This window comes from Dermacentor variabilis, chromosome 3, assembly GCF_050947875.1.
Source record: "Dermacentor variabilis isolate Ectoservices chromosome 3, ASM5094787v1, whole genome shotgun sequence".
In the NCBI taxonomy this organism is placed as follows: domain Eukaryota; kingdom Metazoa; phylum Arthropoda; class Arachnida; order Ixodida; family Ixodidae; genus Dermacentor; species Dermacentor variabilis.
In genome coordinates, this window is record NC_134570.1 from 178,199,301 (window position 1) to 178,218,762 (window position 19,462).

Below are 19,462 nucleotides of genomic sequence, written 5' to 3' on the forward strand. Positions count from 1 at the left end.
GCTGCGAGGAGCATGAGAGGAGGCAGGAGAGAAGGTCTGCGTCTCCCATTTGTTTGACCGCCGTCACGTGGTATTTTTCGCGCCTTTTCTATGTTTTTTCTTCTCTTCCGCGTCTCGAAGCACTCACCACCATGACAGCTGGCCATCGAGTTTCCGCGGCGAGGCTTTCGCAGGGTATTTCAGATGTTTTCGCTAAGTTTCGTGGCTAACCGCTTCATTGAAGAACTCAGTTCTTGGTTTATGTTAGGCATTGATTTTAAGAGTACTGGATGTGCAAACGTGTACTAACGCAGCTTTTTTGCCTTGTTGATGTGTTACGGAGCTCAGGCATGGGTAAGCTTATGCACCGGGTGCTATTCCCGGTGCTCGTTCCGACTTGCTTTTTTGATTGCGTTATCATCAAGAGGTGTTTGAAGCTATCGAATGCGTAGGCTGTGTTCAGTCATATATCGTGCTAGAAACGTAACACGTGGTATTGTTGTAGTACCGAGATTGCATAGCTTTGTGAGTCCATGCTTTTGTTAGGCGCTGCAAATGTATTTTGCGAGGACAAGCTGTTCACTATCAGTGTAAATGATTTTGACTATAATGAGTAGGCGTGCTCCGCTTCACTCTCTCGGCAGGATAAAGTGGTGCATGAGTTTCTTGGCTCATATAGGAAAACCGTGAGCAAATGAGCATTTCTCCCTGTACCTTTGTACAGGGGGAAATGCTCACTGATGGAAACCATTGCTACGTGTCTCTTTCGTCCTTTGTCCAGAAATGAAGTACAGGTTCCACTGTGATGTTTGCGCTTGAGAGTTAGCGGCACCAGTTTGTCATAAAAGCGTAGGACCAGTTTCACTGCATGAAGAGATATCAGCTTCATGACAAAACGACGAGAACAGCTGAGATGCTCCGCGTTGATTGCGCACGTTGCTACATGATGCTAGCGTTATTCAGGCTAATAGGTCAAGGGCCTTGCGTTCGGTCATCATGGAACTAAGGTGATTAAATTATCAATCTGCACACACGGCAGTAGATTGGGTATACGCACGTACACACGTATGAACTTCAAGCAGCGCAAACGCATCCGAGTTGTTGAATCGGCAGCTACACAGTGCTGCACACACGCGAGTGTATCGCCTTTGGCGTGTACCGGCAAAACGTTCATCCCAGCCTTTTCACGCCGGGCAAGTATCTATAGAAAGCCAAATAAAGAACCTGATCAATGCAATAGACAGAACTCGCGAAACGGGTTGATCTGTGAAAGCCGCGACAATGCTCTTGCCTACGAGTACAATGCATGACAGTGGACGACAACACTCAAACAAAGCTCTGGCATGTATATAAACTGCATCAGAACGGCAAGTTAGGCCACTTAGTTGGGATTCATGGTAAGGTTTGTAACAGCGCACCCAAGACAACGACAACAGAAGGAATAAAACGAATAAAGCAGCGCCCTGTCGTCGTTTTATTCCTTCTCTTGTCGTTGTCTTGGGTGCGCTGTTACAAACCTTACCATGTATATAAAGATCGTGTATATTACATATACATTATTGGCAGACAAAGAATTCTTATTTTTGTGCTAGTACTCGACACTAAAAGCAATTTGTCTACCAAACTAGCCTCAAAAGCATTCTTCCAACTGCAAGAAGGCAGCCAATCCGAAGCCACAAAACTTTGCGCGCAGTTAAGCGCTGAAATATTACCAAAAAAATGTCCTTCCACCAGTTTCATAGCGTTCTATCATCGCTGCTAGCACAGCACACAATAATGCAGCTTTAACTGCGGTTAAAATTCATGCGTAAACACCCAACCACAATTGAAACTCAAGGGCGGCTTCCGAGCGAATGGCCAAGCTGCGAGGGTGAGCTACGAGAGAAAGTGCGAGCCGCGAGAACCCTAGGAGAAGGAGAGGCCGGGCGAAGAGGAATATCGCTACCCTTAAGTTTTGTTCAGGGACCTTAGGCGCCACTCCTGTCCTGCGCCATCTAGTGAGTCTCCCGCCAGGCAGAACCCAACCGCGTGCTTAGCCTCGAAGATATTCGTGGCTGGCGCGACTTGTAACGGTGGCGCAGTGGTTAGCGCGCTCAAGTACGGAGTGGCAGCAGTGGCAGTTGGGCAGGCGATCCAATGCACGCCGTCACCACTTTCTTAGCGAGATAATATGTGGTCATTTGTGTGCCATTTTTTCACCACGGCTTTCTGATGACGCGGGGTCGTACACTGAGCCACGTATTGCCCTCGGATTAAAGGAATGGGTAAAAACGTTTGGTGCCGTCGTTGAGCCTGCGCCTTCAGTCGTTATAAACAAAGGTGTGCTCGTGAATGCTCGCATCTGTACAGTGTCTAGACAACTACACTTTGAGTAACGAATTTATCTTCATTTTTTCTGGTGCTACCTAGCTGTACACGGTTTACTTCTTTTGAGGCGGATGCTAGTCTTTACATAGAAGATTGTATGCCCTAAGGCACGTCGCACGAACCCAGAGGCCATAATGGTAAGCCGGCGTCCCTGGCGTTCCGGAAGAATCGCTATCATTTCACAAGATGATCAGCGTGCCACTGTCGTCTCAGAAGCGTCAAACCCTTGTCGGCGTCCTTAAAGGCCAACTGCAACGAAATTATGAACCGCGTAAGAACCCTCGTTTAGATAACTTAGACATGCAGTAGCCTCTGCGGAAAATTTTACCATCGAAATGTCTGCGGGTGCTTCACAAAGCGCTCGCAAAAATCGATGGTTTCATACCGGAATTGAAAAAAAAGACGCAGCCATTACCAGTCGCCGGAACTGATGTACAATGCAGAATGTAGAGAACCATGCACCCAGGTCAACTGCTTCCCTTGTTTGTATACCGTTTCCGAGTATCAGCGAACATGTCCCGCATGTCTGCTAGCCCAGCGTTAGTATTGGAGGCGAGCTCCACCACTGGTAAAGCTGGCGCCACCGTCGGCATGACATGGCATGAGGGATCACGTGCACACAGCGGTCGCCTCGGCTGCTTCAGAAGCGCCGAAGCGAGCTGAAAGCGAAAGTTTAAAGTCCCACCTGCACCGCGGTTTCGATCAAGTGGCGAGGCTTTACCGTCTTGGGTGACTGCTTGACAACATTTGAAAGTACTATAATAGGTAGTGGCTGCCTTTGGAGGCGTGCAGCATGGTAGGCGACTGCTCGGTGCCGCAGTACCGGACGTACGCAAAGGAGCCCAGTGTCAGCCTTATTCACACGTAGCCGCAGGGCAAGGAGCTGCGTGAAGCTTGGCTGGCGAAACTTCGAACCGGCAGACAGCCATCGGCTACAACTCGGGTATACAGCAAGCACAGACGCGAGGAAGAATTCTGCTACGGCGCCGGGACTGCGCGATGTTCGGCGAGTAGCAGAAAACGCGCACTGAGACGCTCGCCCGCGCCCGCTGCCCGTCTAATGTCATGACGGTTTGGTCTATATGAACTTGATGATGCTAGATACTGCGAAGTTCACTGGAACGGAAAGGGAGCGGTAAGACGCACATTAAGAAAGGCAGGGCACATGGTTATGCTTGTGTTATGAATTAACGCACTGGATTACGAAAAAGAACCAGAGGGAAATCGCACGCTGAGAAGACCGATAAACATACATTGCGACGCAACCTCAGAAATAATATTGAAATGTCCAAGAATTTAGAAGACAAAAAAGCTTGAATCGTCGCGACGGCACATGACAGTCGCGTAGGCGTCGAATTCTCTATAAAGAAATTACTTTTGAACAGTTCTGATAGCGTCCATTCAACAACGGTTACTACTGTACTGGCAAATGCTCATATGCTGCGGCCTAAAGCTCACGGAACGGTGCGAAAACGCGCTCACAGCAAAAGAAAAATATTGTGCGCGGACATGCATGCAGACGCGCAGTCGGTCACTGCAAACCCGTGCGATCACTGCATTAAGGCTTCATTCTGTTATGCCCCATTTCGCTATACAGATAGCCCATTACAAGAACATATTTCACATAGTTTACTCTCAGCGCTTGCCTACCATTCACGGAAAAGGCCGGTTCGCGAGACTCCATCGCGGCGACCGCGCGCAGTGGCGTTCACTGTGCGTGTTCGGTAAAGAGATAGCCTCTGTAAACGATTCTGTGCTTCCAGTTTCCCCAAGCTTATTATAGCGACAGTCAAAAACTTCCCTCGTTTTTAGAGTACCTACATAAATGTCCAGGAAGGCTGCCACGTAGTTTTTTATTGAGCGCCGTAAGCGAAACCTGTGAGGAGAGCGGCGCTTGATCCCTCATACTACGCAAGGGAGGCGCTTCCCACAGATAACGACTCCGTCACTCCTCGCCCCCAATAATTTGTCAGCTGTTTCCTACGCTGTTCCATAGCCGTATCACGCTCGCGATTTTCTTTTAATACGAAGTACTCTCTGAGTCCAGCCACTTTTCCCGGTCTAGTTGCTTACGTTCAGCAGCATAGCCTCGATGCGTTCAGTCTGCGCTCGAAGAAAAGCGCCTTGGGGTGGCCAGGCTAAAGGCGCGCATAAAGTCCGGCTTAACGCGCACGGCAATTCACGCATGACGCATTTGCGTATCAGCGAACATCGGACGCCCTACAGTCTATTGTGGCTGGCGCGGGAATAGAACACGTCCTATTGCACGCCGGAGCACCTGGAACAGTGTGCATCGCACCTAGCTTGGCCGACCAGCAGCAGCTGGCTTATATACAATTCGGTTTTACCAAAGCCAGCGTGTTGCATTTCCGCGTTTGACAAACAACGAAGCTCTCGCTGACCGCGCATTTGTGCGCTTGCGCTGCGTCAACAACTGATTACCGCGCTGCAGCGGGTTAGGTTTAAAGCGCAGGGTGAAATTTTGGTGATTTAGCGTCTCCGGCATGACGTATCGGATTCACCGACCGCTGACTGGCACGCTGAAAGCGCCGTACTCGTGGACCGATCACACAGCTACCACCATCTGTAGTAAAGGCTGATAAGTAGCTGGCATTTTGCGCGGCCGGGCTAGATGGAGTGCGGCCGTGATATTGCCTCGCCCATTTTGCTCTGGCGACATTACATTCCAGCATGGCTTGCTGCCGCATCCGCAGCGTGGCCGCCGCGTCGCGTTCTCCTTCGTGACAAATCCAGCATGCGTTTCCTGCTCGTTTCTGGCGCTGTGTCAGAAAGGCTTTCGTTCTGTACTTCGGTGCGTCCGATGTAGAGACGCGCGAAGCGTCTTGAATATTATGCACTACCGGAAATGTTCGCTTTAGAATATCGCCCCCGTATAAGACATACCTTTGGTTTCCGTGCGCCCTCGCAGCCTATAGTACTTATAATCACCCCTAGAAAGCGTTTGCTGAGCAGATCTTGATGGGTAAGAGACTGTGCTGTTGAAATGTAGCTTGTGCAGCTTCGTCAACCACAGTTTACATGCTTTGTGCGCGTTGGCTGGTTCGCGTCGCACTTGCTTGCTGCGCCACGGTGCACGCTTGCGCTCTGAAGGCCATTGCCATTACTGGGGCACAGCCATCGCTCGTGTTCCAGTACGTATTCGAGCACCCGGCGGCGACTCAGCGCATCGGCATTCTTGCGACAGGGCGAACGCACACCGAGAGAGACGCCCGCCCACTCGCAAATGATGAGCGAGCATTGCGCATGGCAGCCTAGTGGTTTGATGGGCCGTTCACCCCGCGACACCCCTCGGTCACGGCTCGCACGATTATGGGGAACGGGCCGGCGGCCTCGTCAAAATGGTTCTCGGCACGGATTAATTCTGACCAGCGCGGGAATACCTCGTTCAGGAGAGGTTTGAGGAATTGGCAATGATACGGCTGTCACCTTTCAGCAGCACAAACTGGCGTGTCCAATCCACAGACGCGGTCAGTGCGATGATCCGGCCATCACCTCTCAGAGTGCGATTGGAGTCGGCGAAAACTGCAACCTACCTCCGGATTGGTGGGACCTGATGTCATCGGTCTCCTGACACCGGATTGGTGGGACCTAATGGTATCGGCCTCCTGACACCGAATTGGTGGGATCTGATGTCGTCGGCCTCCTGACACCGGATTGGGGGAAGTGACCAAACAACGATCGCGCAAGGCATAAAAGGAGCTACCGACGGCGGGAGTGCTCGGCGACTACCACTTCATCATAAACTTTTGCTGTATTGAATTGCATTTTTTTTTCTACTTATATAAATATACACGTGTTTGTTCAACGTCCTGAATATTGGACCCAGCCTCATGTTCACCTTCCCCGCCACGAGGAAAAGGGATCCCACGTTTTCGAACCCCAGTCTCAACACTAGGCTCAAATGAGAGATCAGCAGTCGCGTGCGGTTCTTCAATATTCACCGCATCCGCATCGCTGCCGCTTTGGTGCAAGGTACAGGCGTCGTCTGCATAGGCGCTATTTATTACGCGCTACTAGGAAAATTAGGCAATTACCAGCCCTGCGGATTTGCCACGATTACATTGCGAGTATACACTAGGCATTTATAGCACATTTAGCCCATGTTAAATTTCGTTGCAGTAGGCCTTTAAAATGCGCATTCCCCGTTATTGCTCACAGTTTATGATGAAACGCTATATTGCCACAATATCCATCTTTCGACTCTCATAATCACTGCTCGTGCAGTTCAAAGCTTAGACGCAGGATACTTAGTTGCAGCACCACACATCCTAAACTTCAGTTTTCTTGTACTAACAACTGTCAAATTCCAGCGAAGCTACGGCCGCCGCAGCGATGCAATGAATACCATGCATTTCGCGCTGAACGGGCACACTATAAAAAAATCACCGAGGTTATCGAAAGACCATGAAGTTCTCCTTGGCAATTCGGCGTCGTGATTAAGGTGGCGTGAAAGTCGCCTTCCTTTATGAAGCTTCCTACGGCTGTCCGTTAAGTATTTTTTTTATTGTACTGTAAAATTTCACAGCATAAGCTTGCATCAATGATTTGCTTAGTCCCGGCCGATACAGAAACAGCGTGACGCATTTATTTGCATTAAGGCGCTCACAAAAACGTAAGAGAAAAATGTAAAAAAAATGTGAGTGAAGCAATAGTACATTTAGAACACCTGAAGTATATATACATGTGAGCGATATAATTTCTTCAGCACGCAAAGCCCAGTGAGCACACTACAACATTTGAACACGTTCCTGCGAGTTTGGATTTAGAGAAATTATAAATGAATATGCATATAGGGTGTCCCAGCTAAGTTAGCCGAGCTGTTAAACAAAAAAAAAGTACTTACAAACGGTGCAAGATAGGATTTTAAGAGCTACGGTGATACGTCGCCAAACATTTGATGACCGAACTCCGTAGGTTCTATAATGACATCTTTCGCATTTTATTTTAAAAACTTTTTTTGTTGAACAGCTTGACTAACGTTAGCTAGGACACACACACACAGACACACACACACACACACACACACACACACAAACACGCGCGCGCGCACCCATATGTATGCATATTGTATGGGTCTGAGCTTTCTTCAGTGTTGTCGGGCGTTTTATAGCGAAATAATCTTGTCTAATTGCATTGCGTCTACGACCAAACTTCGCGCGTACATTCTTAAACGTAAGCGAGCGCTGGAATGTACAATGAGCCATGTACAAATAGCCGACACACATGACCCGTGAGTAAAGATTCCGATGACCGACGACGGCTCTCGCTGCCATCTTTGTGATTTGAGGGTCACATCTTTTTCACTGTACAAGTTCACCGAGTACAGAGCTACAATCGTGATTAACATTTGTAACACTTGCTTGTTCTTGGCCATCACGACAATGTGACAATATGCATAATGTGCTGTTGTTCCAGAGACGTAGTGCGAAACTGACAGAAGTGTAGAGTTTTTGCGGAGTTATGAATTGGAGATGCAGCGCCGATACTGTCACTGAGAGAGTGGCAATGAGAATCTTTCCGAATTCCCTCGCGTATGCTCAAGGCGATAAAAAACGAGGCATGAGGACTTCAGCGGCAGGAGGTCGACTTTACCCGTTGACGACTGCTAGTGTTTCCCTCTTCTACCCTGAATGAGTGTGCCATTAATACTTCATAATTTGTAATTCCTACATTTTTGTAGCGGCCTCAGCACCTTCCAGCGCACTACCTTTGCCCAAGACATCTTTTTTCCTTTCTTTCGCTTCCCACATGAACACAAGAATCCACATTATGGCTGCAAAGGCGATGAGCGACCCGCAGATAACGAAAAGCACATCGTAGGCTCCAACGTAGTCCCGAAAGTGTCCTGTAAAAGAAAATGAGAGAAGCATCACTTGAAAGTCGCCTGATCAAAGGATGTAACTCTCTCGTTAGCTTTGGATGTGTAGTTATTGTTAACTGTTTTGGCACGGCTGTAGGTCGTGAGGAGGGGCGGGGGCAGGTCACAGTCGAGAGAATCGGGAATTCTCGCTAAATTCTTACGGCACACAGGTTTCTTTATTACGGGCTTTGAGTTTTGCTCGAGCACGCCACACGCATGATACCAACTTCAGTGGGCAGATTTCTTGAATAAAAAAATATGCAACGTGCTGCGACCTATACAGTGCCTAGTTTTAAAATCTACCACTTTTCTAAGGAATTCGTAAACGAAGGCACAGAGACAGGTACTTAGGGCACCAGAAATTAAGAAATCTAGCACTTTTTATGCGAGTGCTCAAAATTCAACATTAGTGATGAAGTATTGTAATTTTTAGATTATCATCTTCAAACGTGAACGCTGGTTGATTTGATCAATTGCCTGCATGTATAATGGTGGTTGGACAAATCCTAGATAGACGAGACAGTATGTGCCCCTGTACGTCGTTTGTGTACCCCATGTCGTGTGCGTGCAGTGAACATTGGGTTTTCAAAATACCTTGCAAAGCTTCCACCAACTTGTATTTATAAAGCAGCACTGCAAAGCTTCCGCAACTTCAGCCCTAATTTTCTGGGACGAAAAAGGTGTTCTTTTGCTTTATTTCATGGAGCGTGGGAGTACAGTTACAGCTGACGTATACTGCGAAATGCTGAACAAATTGAGACGTGCGATCAAATATATACGGAGCAGGAAGCTGTCGTCTGCAATTCTCCTCCTTTGTGAGCATGCGCGTCCTCACACCGCTGCCCGTACCAAGCAGAAGGTTCAAGATTTTGGTCGGGAACTTTTTCCCCACTTTGCACCAATTGACTATTTCCCCTTTTCGCACTTGAAACAGTGGTTTGAGGGAGAACGGTTTGAAGGCAACGAGAAACTCAAGACCGCCGCTGTCATCTGTTTCAATTCCCAGGCGGTATACTTCTATGCAGTTGGACTAAAGATACTGCTCCAGAGGTACGAAAAGCCCTTAAACGTTAACGGTGGTTATGTAGAAAAGTTAATCAGGTTTATAGTAAACTAAGCCCACCGACAAAAACTTTGACTAACGAATATATATATATATATATATATATATATATATATATATATATATATATATATATATATATATATATATATATATATATATATATATAGATATATACGAGCGAACGGGCCTTACAATTTAAATAACCCTCGTATATATCATAATACTTCCTGACGACATTGACTTCTTCATCTTTGATTGCAAACATCTCTTTTCGGCAAATGAAGAGTGATCGTCTTGCCAATATTACGCTTTCCTCAGTATTTACAGCGCCTTTGAGTTTTCCTAATTTAGAGGCTCAAATTTCGCTTACTTCCCTCGTTGGTCAGTTTCAACAGCTTCAGTGTATATGGTCAAAGTTCTTTCCTTCGATACTTTCACGCTTTGTGGATTCTCCGTTTTCGCTATTACTTTTTTGTAAAGCTTGCTTCGCGCATCTCTTTATACTCTACTCCCGCCTACTATTCTAGCCTGAGAAATTATTTTACTTGCACTCTCCATTCATTGCCACTTGCTGTCCTTATGCGCCTGATTGAGAGCCCACATATTTGTGAGTCACGACCTTGATTTCTCTACCTTTCTTCCAGTTGCTGCTACATTTACTGATCTTAGTTTTTCTTTCCATCTTTACCACACTTGATGACAACTCTGGGGCTTGCTCATCCAAAGTCTCTACGCTTTGCCGCTAGCAGCTCTACGCATAGCACTAATGCTGGGATCTGCAATTATTATTAGGTATAGAACAAATCTTGCTTCCTGTGTGGGCTTTTCTGTGCGAACTTTCGACTGCTTCGTTTGCGGAAAAAGGCATCCATTCTTCAGTATCTCTTGCATCGCGCGATGTTTACTGACATGCCTCCTCCGCTAGTTCTAATTCTGTGAACGCAATTGTTTACAAATGCCTGCTCTCAAGCCCATCTTTTCAAAACTTCCACGTTGATATGGTTAATTTGGCAGACGGATGAATGGTACTGATTGGTGGGCATTCGTTGTTCTTGCCCAGTGTACCGTACAAATTAGCCGGCTGAAAGTAACACAGGCCAGGAATTGTGTCCGCTTGAGCATCCCTTGCTGATCTATGTTCCTTTCGTCTCGTTAGTTTTTGTCGTACACAGCTCAAGATCGAATAATGAGATATCATCGAACACCATAGTTTATGGAGTTTTGACATTCATCACCTCTAACTCGACTTCCACGTTGAATAAATCTGCAATTACCATCACGATGTATAACGCATGATTTAATATGACTTGCATTGGCTACGGACTCAGAATATGTTATATAGCCATATATTACTTTATCCAACTAAATGTGAACAGAAATATGTTTTTCAGTTAATTGTAATTTTTCGTCACAACAAAATTAAGCACATCGCTCACTGCGGCAAAAAGAACGAGGTTAAGAACATTTCACGCGTTTCACAACCACGGTGGGTATTGTGATTTGTATTCACTTTTTATGCCAGCAGATGTACGTGTTTAAGTCTGCTACTGCTTGCGAAATTGGCACTTTATGGGTGCCAAAAGTAGTAATGAAGGATAACATGCAATTTTTATTTAATCCTTACCTATCACAGAGGGCTTTATAAACGAGAGTAGCCCGGCTGAGGCGATGACCATTCCATATGACATGGACATCCTTTCTTGGCCCAGGTAAATAGCGAGGATGACGGGAAACAGCACTAGACCAGTGCCGATGGTGTAAGCGATGATGGCGGCCACGGCGAAGATGAGCCCGTGAATGTAGAGGAAAGGCAGGATTATGAACATTCCTCCCTGGACGGCAAATATTAGTACGATCAGCTGCTTGTTGGTCAGCCAGCCACGGTCGACGGCGGCGGGGGAGTGTGAGCCTGCCGAGTGCTTCGGCGATGGCTCCCATGGAAATCATAGTAACTGCACTGGAAACGGCGACACCTCGGTCTACGGCGAAGTCACGAACAATGATATGTAGCACTCGAACCCGAAGCTGGTGAACAATGAAGCTGTACATGACGAGGTAAAAGATGGGGTGCTTGAACACGGTGAGCCCATGGCGCAAAGTCCCGTGTTTCTTATCGCCACTGGAGGGTAGACGGTGAAGCCCGAGCCTTGACCAGCTTTTCCGCGGGAGAGGCGCTTCGCCACTTGGTGTCCGCGGGAACAGGCTGAACGCGAGCCCGTTCATTACAATGGCGCCGAAGATGAGCAGTGCGCCGCGCAGACCGTAAATCTGGTGATGTACTCGAGAAGTTTGGAAAAACGAACGTGCCCATTGTTACGCCGGTAAAGTTGATGCCCATGGCGAGACCTTTGTGCTTGACGAAGTGCTCACTGATTATGGTCGGCGAGACGACAAACACCATACCGGCTCCGATCGCTGCGAGAACGGAATGACAAAAACACACACTTTAAGTATATAAGAGTAGCACTTCGTCGCGTTCAGTGACGTAGCACTTACAGTCTCGACAGCTGCTCCCTGTTTTAGACAATAGCTTTCGCAATTATTCTAGCGGCAGTTATATAATATGCTAAATAATGCGGTACAACCCTAATAAAAATTTTCAAACATAAAAGAGCACATAAAGACGCCCCTTAGTTTCTCTTTAAATTAGCGAGTTTTACTTGCCAAAACCACGATATGATTATGAGGCACGTCGTAGTGGGGGGGGCTCCGGAAATTTAGGACCACCTGGGGTTCTTTAACGTGCACCTAAATCTAAGTACACGGGTGTATTCACAATTCTCCCCTGTGGAAATGCGGCCGCCGGGGCAAGTGATTTGATACCGCGACCTCGTGCTCAGAAGCCCAACTCATAGCCCCTAAGCAACCATGGCACGTCTCAGTGCCATGGTTGCTTAGGGCACTGAGACGTGCCCTAAAAAAAAACACGGCTGAACCTCCGTTTTCTCTGTGTATGTGTTGGTGTGTGCATTTGTGTTTGCGTCGATGCGTGTGTGCAAGGGAGTGGGCGTGGCTCACATACAAAATACCTTAATTTTGTGCGCACCCGCCGTGGTTGCTGAGCGGCTATGGTGTTGGGCTGCTGAGCACGAGGTCGAATCCCGGCCGCGGCGGCCGTATTTAGATGGGGGCGAAATGAAAAAAAAAACCGTCTACTTAAATTTAGGTGCACGTTAAAGAACCCCAGATGGTCCAAATTTCCGGACTCCTCCGCTACGGCGCGCTGCATAATCAGAGTGGTTTTGGCACGTAAAACCCTATAATTTAAAAATATTGTGCGCAATTTTGACACACCATCAAATAATGAAAATTCAGGCGTAACGCATCAAGATAAGTCCACGTTATTGCGACACAGTGTTTATGCCGCAGTACTTGTAACAATGGGAGCGCCTTGAAGATACGAAGTCTTGTGAGAATAAGGACCAATTGCGTGAAAACACTCCTCGAAGTTTTGTAACACGTGGCTATTCGTTAAGGTGACTGCTATGTATTACGATTGTGACCAGCCAGGCGCAAAGGCCTTGCTGAGGCAATGTTGTGGCTGTTGTTCATGATACTGACGCAAGCGCGCACTCTTGCAGCAAAGGCTCAAGTTACTCGCCGCACGTTTTCGGAGTCCCACTACTCGTGCTGCGCTCACTTCAAACTTTCTGTAAACTTTCGTTTGTCTCTGTAGCAAAAGATAAGTATGATCATTCTTTCCGTTTCTCTTACGAACGGGTTTGCCTGGCTTTCGTGCTTCGATGAAGCCACAACATATTGGCGACGAAGTTCCGAATGCCGTGTCAGTTTGTAGAGGCAACGCGACATAGTTCATGACCTTAGGTACCTCCGTGTCGATGCAAGACATGCCCACATCGTTGTCTTCGTCTTTCTTGTGTTTTTCTCTAATTTATTCGTGCTTAATTTTCCAAACAATTTGTTGACATAAGTTGTCAAATCTTGGAATCAAACAAATCAGGGTCCCGGAGGCACCGGATACTGTCTAGCCAGCCCACCACAAGCGCATGCAACAGGTGACTAACCCTCTTGCACCACCATGAGCCGCATGGCTTAATGTCGCCATCCGCACCAGAGCTGCCGTCAGCCAAGACATCTGAGGCACTGTAAGATCTACTTCAGGTCCAGTTTGCTCCGCAGCTGTCCTTCATTGCAGAGACGACGAAGTTTTATAAGAGACGTCAAGCAGACAACGAGGTTGTGGCTAACTTCGTTGCCGAGCTAAGGAGGTTTGCATAACTTGCGACAACATGTCTTCCTGAACAAGCCGTGACTGCGACCGATTCGTAAATCGATTCATACGAATCGGTCGCAAAGTCCGCGACCAATTTGTATGCGCCTTCAACCACGAAGCGGTCCAACTACTCTTCCCTTAGAACAAGAGAATAGCGTTCCAGAAAACTGTAGCAAGCGGTTGCCACGAAGACTGCTCCTAGAACTGCATTGCTCACGCGTGCTTCGGAAAATGGTTCGTGCTATGTGCACGAGATGCGTCATAATAATCGCGTGCGTCGTTTCCTTGCAGCTTCCACCAGGACTAGCCAATTTATACGAACAAAGGCTGCCCACATACTGCTGTCACTTTCTGCAAGTGTCAAAATAAGGGACATATATAATATATACTGCTCCTGTAACAGTTGCTCGCAAAAGAAACGCAAGCAGCGAAAGAGCATAAAATCCCTCGAAAAGGTGGACGAGAGCATGACCGACTCCGTAGTGGTAGAAGTGAATGACGTAAGGCGTCCTCACCACGTCGCGATAACTGTCAGTGTTACAAATGACAGTAAGCCTGTGTGTATAAAATTCGAAACCAGTGAAACAGTGGTCGTCATGTTACTGCAACTGTTCAAGAAGATTTTCACGACCAAGCAGCTAGATCCAGTGTCGACCAGGTCCGAACATATGCAGGTGCTCTAATCGAGTGCACATGTACGAAACAACGATCATGTCGGCAAACTGTCGTCACATGCTTCAAAGGGACAAGCACCTACACATATCGGTCGAGGCTGCTATTAGAGCATGCAGTCCAATTGGAGCAACATAGTAGCCCTAAAACGATTGTAGACAGCCTCGTACAAGTCACTGCAATAGCCAGGCTGGTAACCTTGCTGGGTCGGTACAGCAATATCTTCAAGGATACACTTGGCACGATCGCTGAGGAACACACTGAACCGGTTCAGCCAGAATATGAGCGCCAGAAAAAGCTCGAAGCGTTCTTTTACTGCCAGCTGTGGAAGCCGAGTTGAACTTATAGCGACACTCGATATCATAGCTCCCATTGTGTTATGAGGAAGCTTCAGCTCGGGCCCAACTACGACGCGGCCTATTCAAATAAACGTAAAACGCGAAAACGCTTTTCTAAGGTAACTTCTGGACCCATTATAATGAAATTTCTTGCATTTGAGAGATAAAGTTAAATTTTAGTGACTGTTGGAAGCGGAATTTCAATTTAGGGCGTAAGATTTGTTAAAAGGCTTTTCGAAATTTCGCATGTTCAAAAAAAATAGATGCACGAATTTATAAATTGATAGCTCTGGATCAAGAACAGCATAGCGGTTCTGTAAACAGTATCCATTAGATTATTCAAGGCGGACAAATCTTATATGTCAATTTATATCTTAGCTGAATTTGTTACGTTGTGTACAAGCGTTCTGCAAAAGCTTCATTTCCATATTACTGAATATCTTTAGAAAAATGTGTGACATATCAATTTTCTCCGCATTATATGTACTGTATCATGCAATTCACAGAATTGTGATTCCTTGCTGTATTACAGAGCGGTGAACTTAGAAGTTTCGTTTTCAGAAAATTTTCCCTTTTTGTCAATTTTTTAGAAGAAATTGGCAACCTAAATAAAAAATATTGCTTTTTCCAGGGTCACAGATTTGAAATCGCTGTAGAAAATCTGGCGCAAATGTTTTTCTTAACACGTGCAGAACAATAAACGCAACAACCAGAATACGCGTTTCGCTTTACCGAAGGTCCAGTGCCGGTGCTATTCTTCTAAGAGCGAAAATGCTTTGCTCCACTTTTATTATATTTCTTCATAGCCAGAAGAATTTTCCGCTTGCGGTAGCTGCGGCAACGCTTATTTGCTGCTCGCCTTAAACGTGCAATCTCTACGATGAAGAGCACTGGGCAAGAGGAACTTCTACATCTACTGCGCACTAGGGAGTCTGCAGGGTTCAGCTGCGGAACAGCTAAACATTTTCGCGTTCTCGCATTCCAGACACCTATGGGGAGAGTTGAACATGTTTTGTGGGTACAGTTGTGTAATATTGAAACGGATGTAACCTTACCATGTATCGCTCCAAGTGTCACTGTCATCACGGCGATGCTATTGGCAAAGAAGCTCAGCATAGCACCAATGCCCGAGATCACCGCTCCTGCAATGATGACTGGCCGCGCGTTGAAACGATGCGCCAGGGGCCCCGTGATAAGGCCTGTAAAGCAACAATCGCGCGCATCCTTTAGCAGGCAGCCTCTACGTGAATTTTTGATTGCTCCATCCTAATTGTTGGTCCTCCTGCCAATGCATTTGCGCTTGAAACTTCAGGTGCTCGATTGACTGGCAAAACCAAGCGTAATGACATGTGAGAGAAGCAGATACACAGGCTACCCAATATTGATTCTGTCCAAGAGGGTGTTCCGTGCTCTGCGCTGTATAGACAGCCGCAAACTTCGCGTATTCGAGCTGTTCTTGTGAAACCAAAGTAGAACAAGATATAGCGCAGCGATTCTGCGATTCGCTTATTCTGTTTTTCTCTACGTTTACACGTAAGAGAACATAACACTACTCGTAGTCTACCAGGATGTTCTAATTCGTTTTATGCAAAAAAAAGAGCAGTTCACCCTAGAATGACAGTGTCGCATAGGGAGTTCTAATGGCAACAATATCTCATTAAATTCACGATTCCTTCTGCCATATTAGGGGAAGAGCACTTGATGCAGATCCTTTTTACTTTTTAACTGCGCCAAATTCATCCACCTTGATGCTGTTGTAGGGCAAAATAGAACATCTGATTCTTAATAAAGAATCATCGAACGCGCAAAATACGACTAAAGGCTGTTTCACATGCTGCGACTGGAACGACGAAAATCGGTGAAGCTGCACGCGTCGCCATGCGATTTTTAAAGGGCCCATTTCGCATGATAGCGATTTGAACAATGCGACTGGTGCGACGCCCGGGTTGCTTACTGCCAGATTTTGTGGCACACTCTGTATAAGTATTCTATTGTAATGACTAAAACATTTACATTATATTATTGACTTTTCTTGATTAGGAGCAAATAATACGCATGTTTAGTAATTTAAAAACGTGTTAAGATTTGTTTTAGAGTGCGCAACGGCGGTTTCTGAAGTTCAGTGCGACATGGCACACGTAAACAGCTGTTCGCAGGTGGTTCAGCGCTGTGTGTTGTCTCATCTGCCTTCTATGACCGTTTGGTTCTGCCTGCGCTACAACAATCTACAAGATGACCTATCGACAAGTTCATATTGCTATCCTCATCGCATATGCAGTATTCGGAATTCGGTTGCCACGAAGTCGTCGTGTCAGCCCAACAAGATCCTCGCGCTACCTGTGCTCGGCGTCAGCTTCTGGAGAAATGATGTGTGTACATTGCTCGTGATTGCGCATATGCAGTGCCTGCTCCTATTCATATTCTGGCGCCAAACGCAACAAGACGCAGACACCCGAAAGCCCGCGTGTGCTCCTGAACGAAGCCGCAAATGATATGTGTGATTACTGAACGTGGAATAAAAATTGTGTTGTACAATTCAACCTTAGGGCTAGCCTGGTTCGTCTATCGCCGTGCATGTGCTGTGAATATATATATGGGAGTCCTCTCTAAACATTTCTAAAGGAGCAAAGGCGGCACATCACATGTTTTGTGCAGTTACCATCACTTTTGTAGAAACCTGTACGTTGTAACATAGCATTCTAAATGCACACTTGTCGTCCACTTTGTTGTGCTGCGTCTCGCGCTGGTAGTATACTCTGAACTTCTAACAAAATGACCATATCAGTACGCGCTATCCATAATGCAGGATCGTAGGCCCACGGCAGGCGCACTTGCCGTAGGGTTTTTCAGCTTCCTGCTCAGCCTCGCACGGCACTCACGGTTAGCCTGTTTTGTGGAAATAAATATTATTACATTATTAATGTTATAAGATATTATAGTTTCTTCACTGTAATTTATAGCAATCATCCAGACTTTTTAAGGTAGTCATGCATTTAGCCTGTAATACATCGACATTGTTTCGACATGCTTATGGGACTCATTTCAAACTAGATTGCTCCAGCCAGAGAAAGTACAAATGAAAGCCTCAATGTTTACACCGATTTGGAGTTGCTAAACAGATTATATTGGCAGAATTTTCTACCAGCTTGCTTTATCTGCAGTTCTATGTTCAGAGTTGGAAAAACTGATTCTTTTTTTTTTTTTGCTGTCGAAAGGCTACTTCAATGTTGATAGCATTTTTTGAAAGCATTCATTTCGAAAGTGTTAAGCAATGACTATATCTCTAAGTTTATCAATGCATTTTTGCTCCAGGAACAAAATTAGGTTTTCTTTCTCCCTCACATTGACAACTATGGAATGAAACTGTTCACTTTCTTAAGTATCAGGATGCAAACATTCTGGAGGTTGTCCTGAGCATTGGTCCACATCCCATAGTGTGCATGATTGTATCAAGTTCTACGCTTGCAATCGCAGGGATCTACGCATATTTTAATATTGAACCAAACGAATTTATTGAACTTTGTTATCAAATCTGCAATGTGGCCATGCAGTAATGACCATATTAATTAGCAAAAAAAATCTCCAGATTCAGTGTACGCGTTGGAATCTATGCGAAGTGAAGTTTTTGTGAAGTGGTCAATTAAATACTGTTAAGGTAACTGTGATATATACAATTTGTCTTATTTTGAACAATCCAACATGTCATCTCTTGCAAGGTTTGTTTATGCACCGCATATGTCACAACCTTAATGTCATGTAATCTTTATGCAATAAAATGTTGGCAAACTATAACGAAATGCAAACGGCAGTTAATGTAGATGCACACTGTCAGACATCAACACACTGACGTTTATTGAGCAAGAAATGGTGCGAGGTGTATGCAGATGAATGAATGACATGTGCGTATGTACTTGTTTAATTATATATTTGACAGGCTGCAAGGTTGGAGTATTAGGTGAGGGGGAATAAAAAAGTAGTTACAAAAGGAAGAAGGGCACATCACTAAGAAAAAACCAGCACAAAAAACCAGCACCAACAAGCCTAACGTGTTTTACTGGCACAAAATTATACAATACTTAACAAACAATAGCAGAAACATTACTGCCCATGCACCCTGTACACATGGTAAACCAGTGAAGTCGAAATGTGCGGCCCCTGTGTTTATCAACGGGTTAATTCCGACGGTTTAATAAAGTATTTCTATATTATTGGTTATGTCTGTGTTTCTTAATCAGGTTACGCACACGTTCGGCTTGGGTTTATCACATTGTTTATTTGGAATGCCACACATCGCGCTTCGCAGAGATCAGCATCATGGAAAGTGCAATCAGTGGCTCACTGTGTTATTCCAGCGGGTCCATCAAAGTCTTTCTGAATTATGTTACGCATTTGTGCTTTGTAATGTGTTAATCATAGCATTTATGACTCGGTCATGTACTGTAGTTACGAAGTGACACACTGGGGCTGCAAATTTCGTTTAATTAAAACAAGGGATATATTTTTGAACCTATTATGAAGTCGGAGAGAGACTGCTGCAGGCGCGCTCTGCTGCGAGAGAGAAACGACGTAACTATCGGTGTAGCCAATGGTCCACCACACCTTTGCTGCGAGATAATTATGACATCATGATCTTGTCTGAACCCCGTCCCCCTCTGTGTCCCTTGCCTGCAACAATACGTAGATAGATGTATATATTTTCAATGCATAAGCATTTATATGTCTACCCAACAAGGAATTTCTCTGTCCGTCATGTAGGACGAATGCAATGGCTCATACCCCTCCCCCCCCCCCCCCGCCCACTAGCGCTTTTGTGATCGGACCACGAGCGTTTCGCCTAGACAGATACAGCTGCACTGCAAAAACAATGAACACCTTTCTGCTAGAGACCAAGATGATCATGAGGCGTACTAACAAATGAAAGCTTA

General features: G+C 45.9%; 1 pseudogene; it reads right to left on the bottom strand.

The window, feature by feature from the left end:
• Window positions 1-6,849: 6,849 nt before the first annotated feature.
• Window positions 6,850-19,462, bottom strand: part of LOC142576544 (monocarboxylate transporter 9-like) — a 48,214-nt pseudogene continuing 35,601 nt past the window's right edge.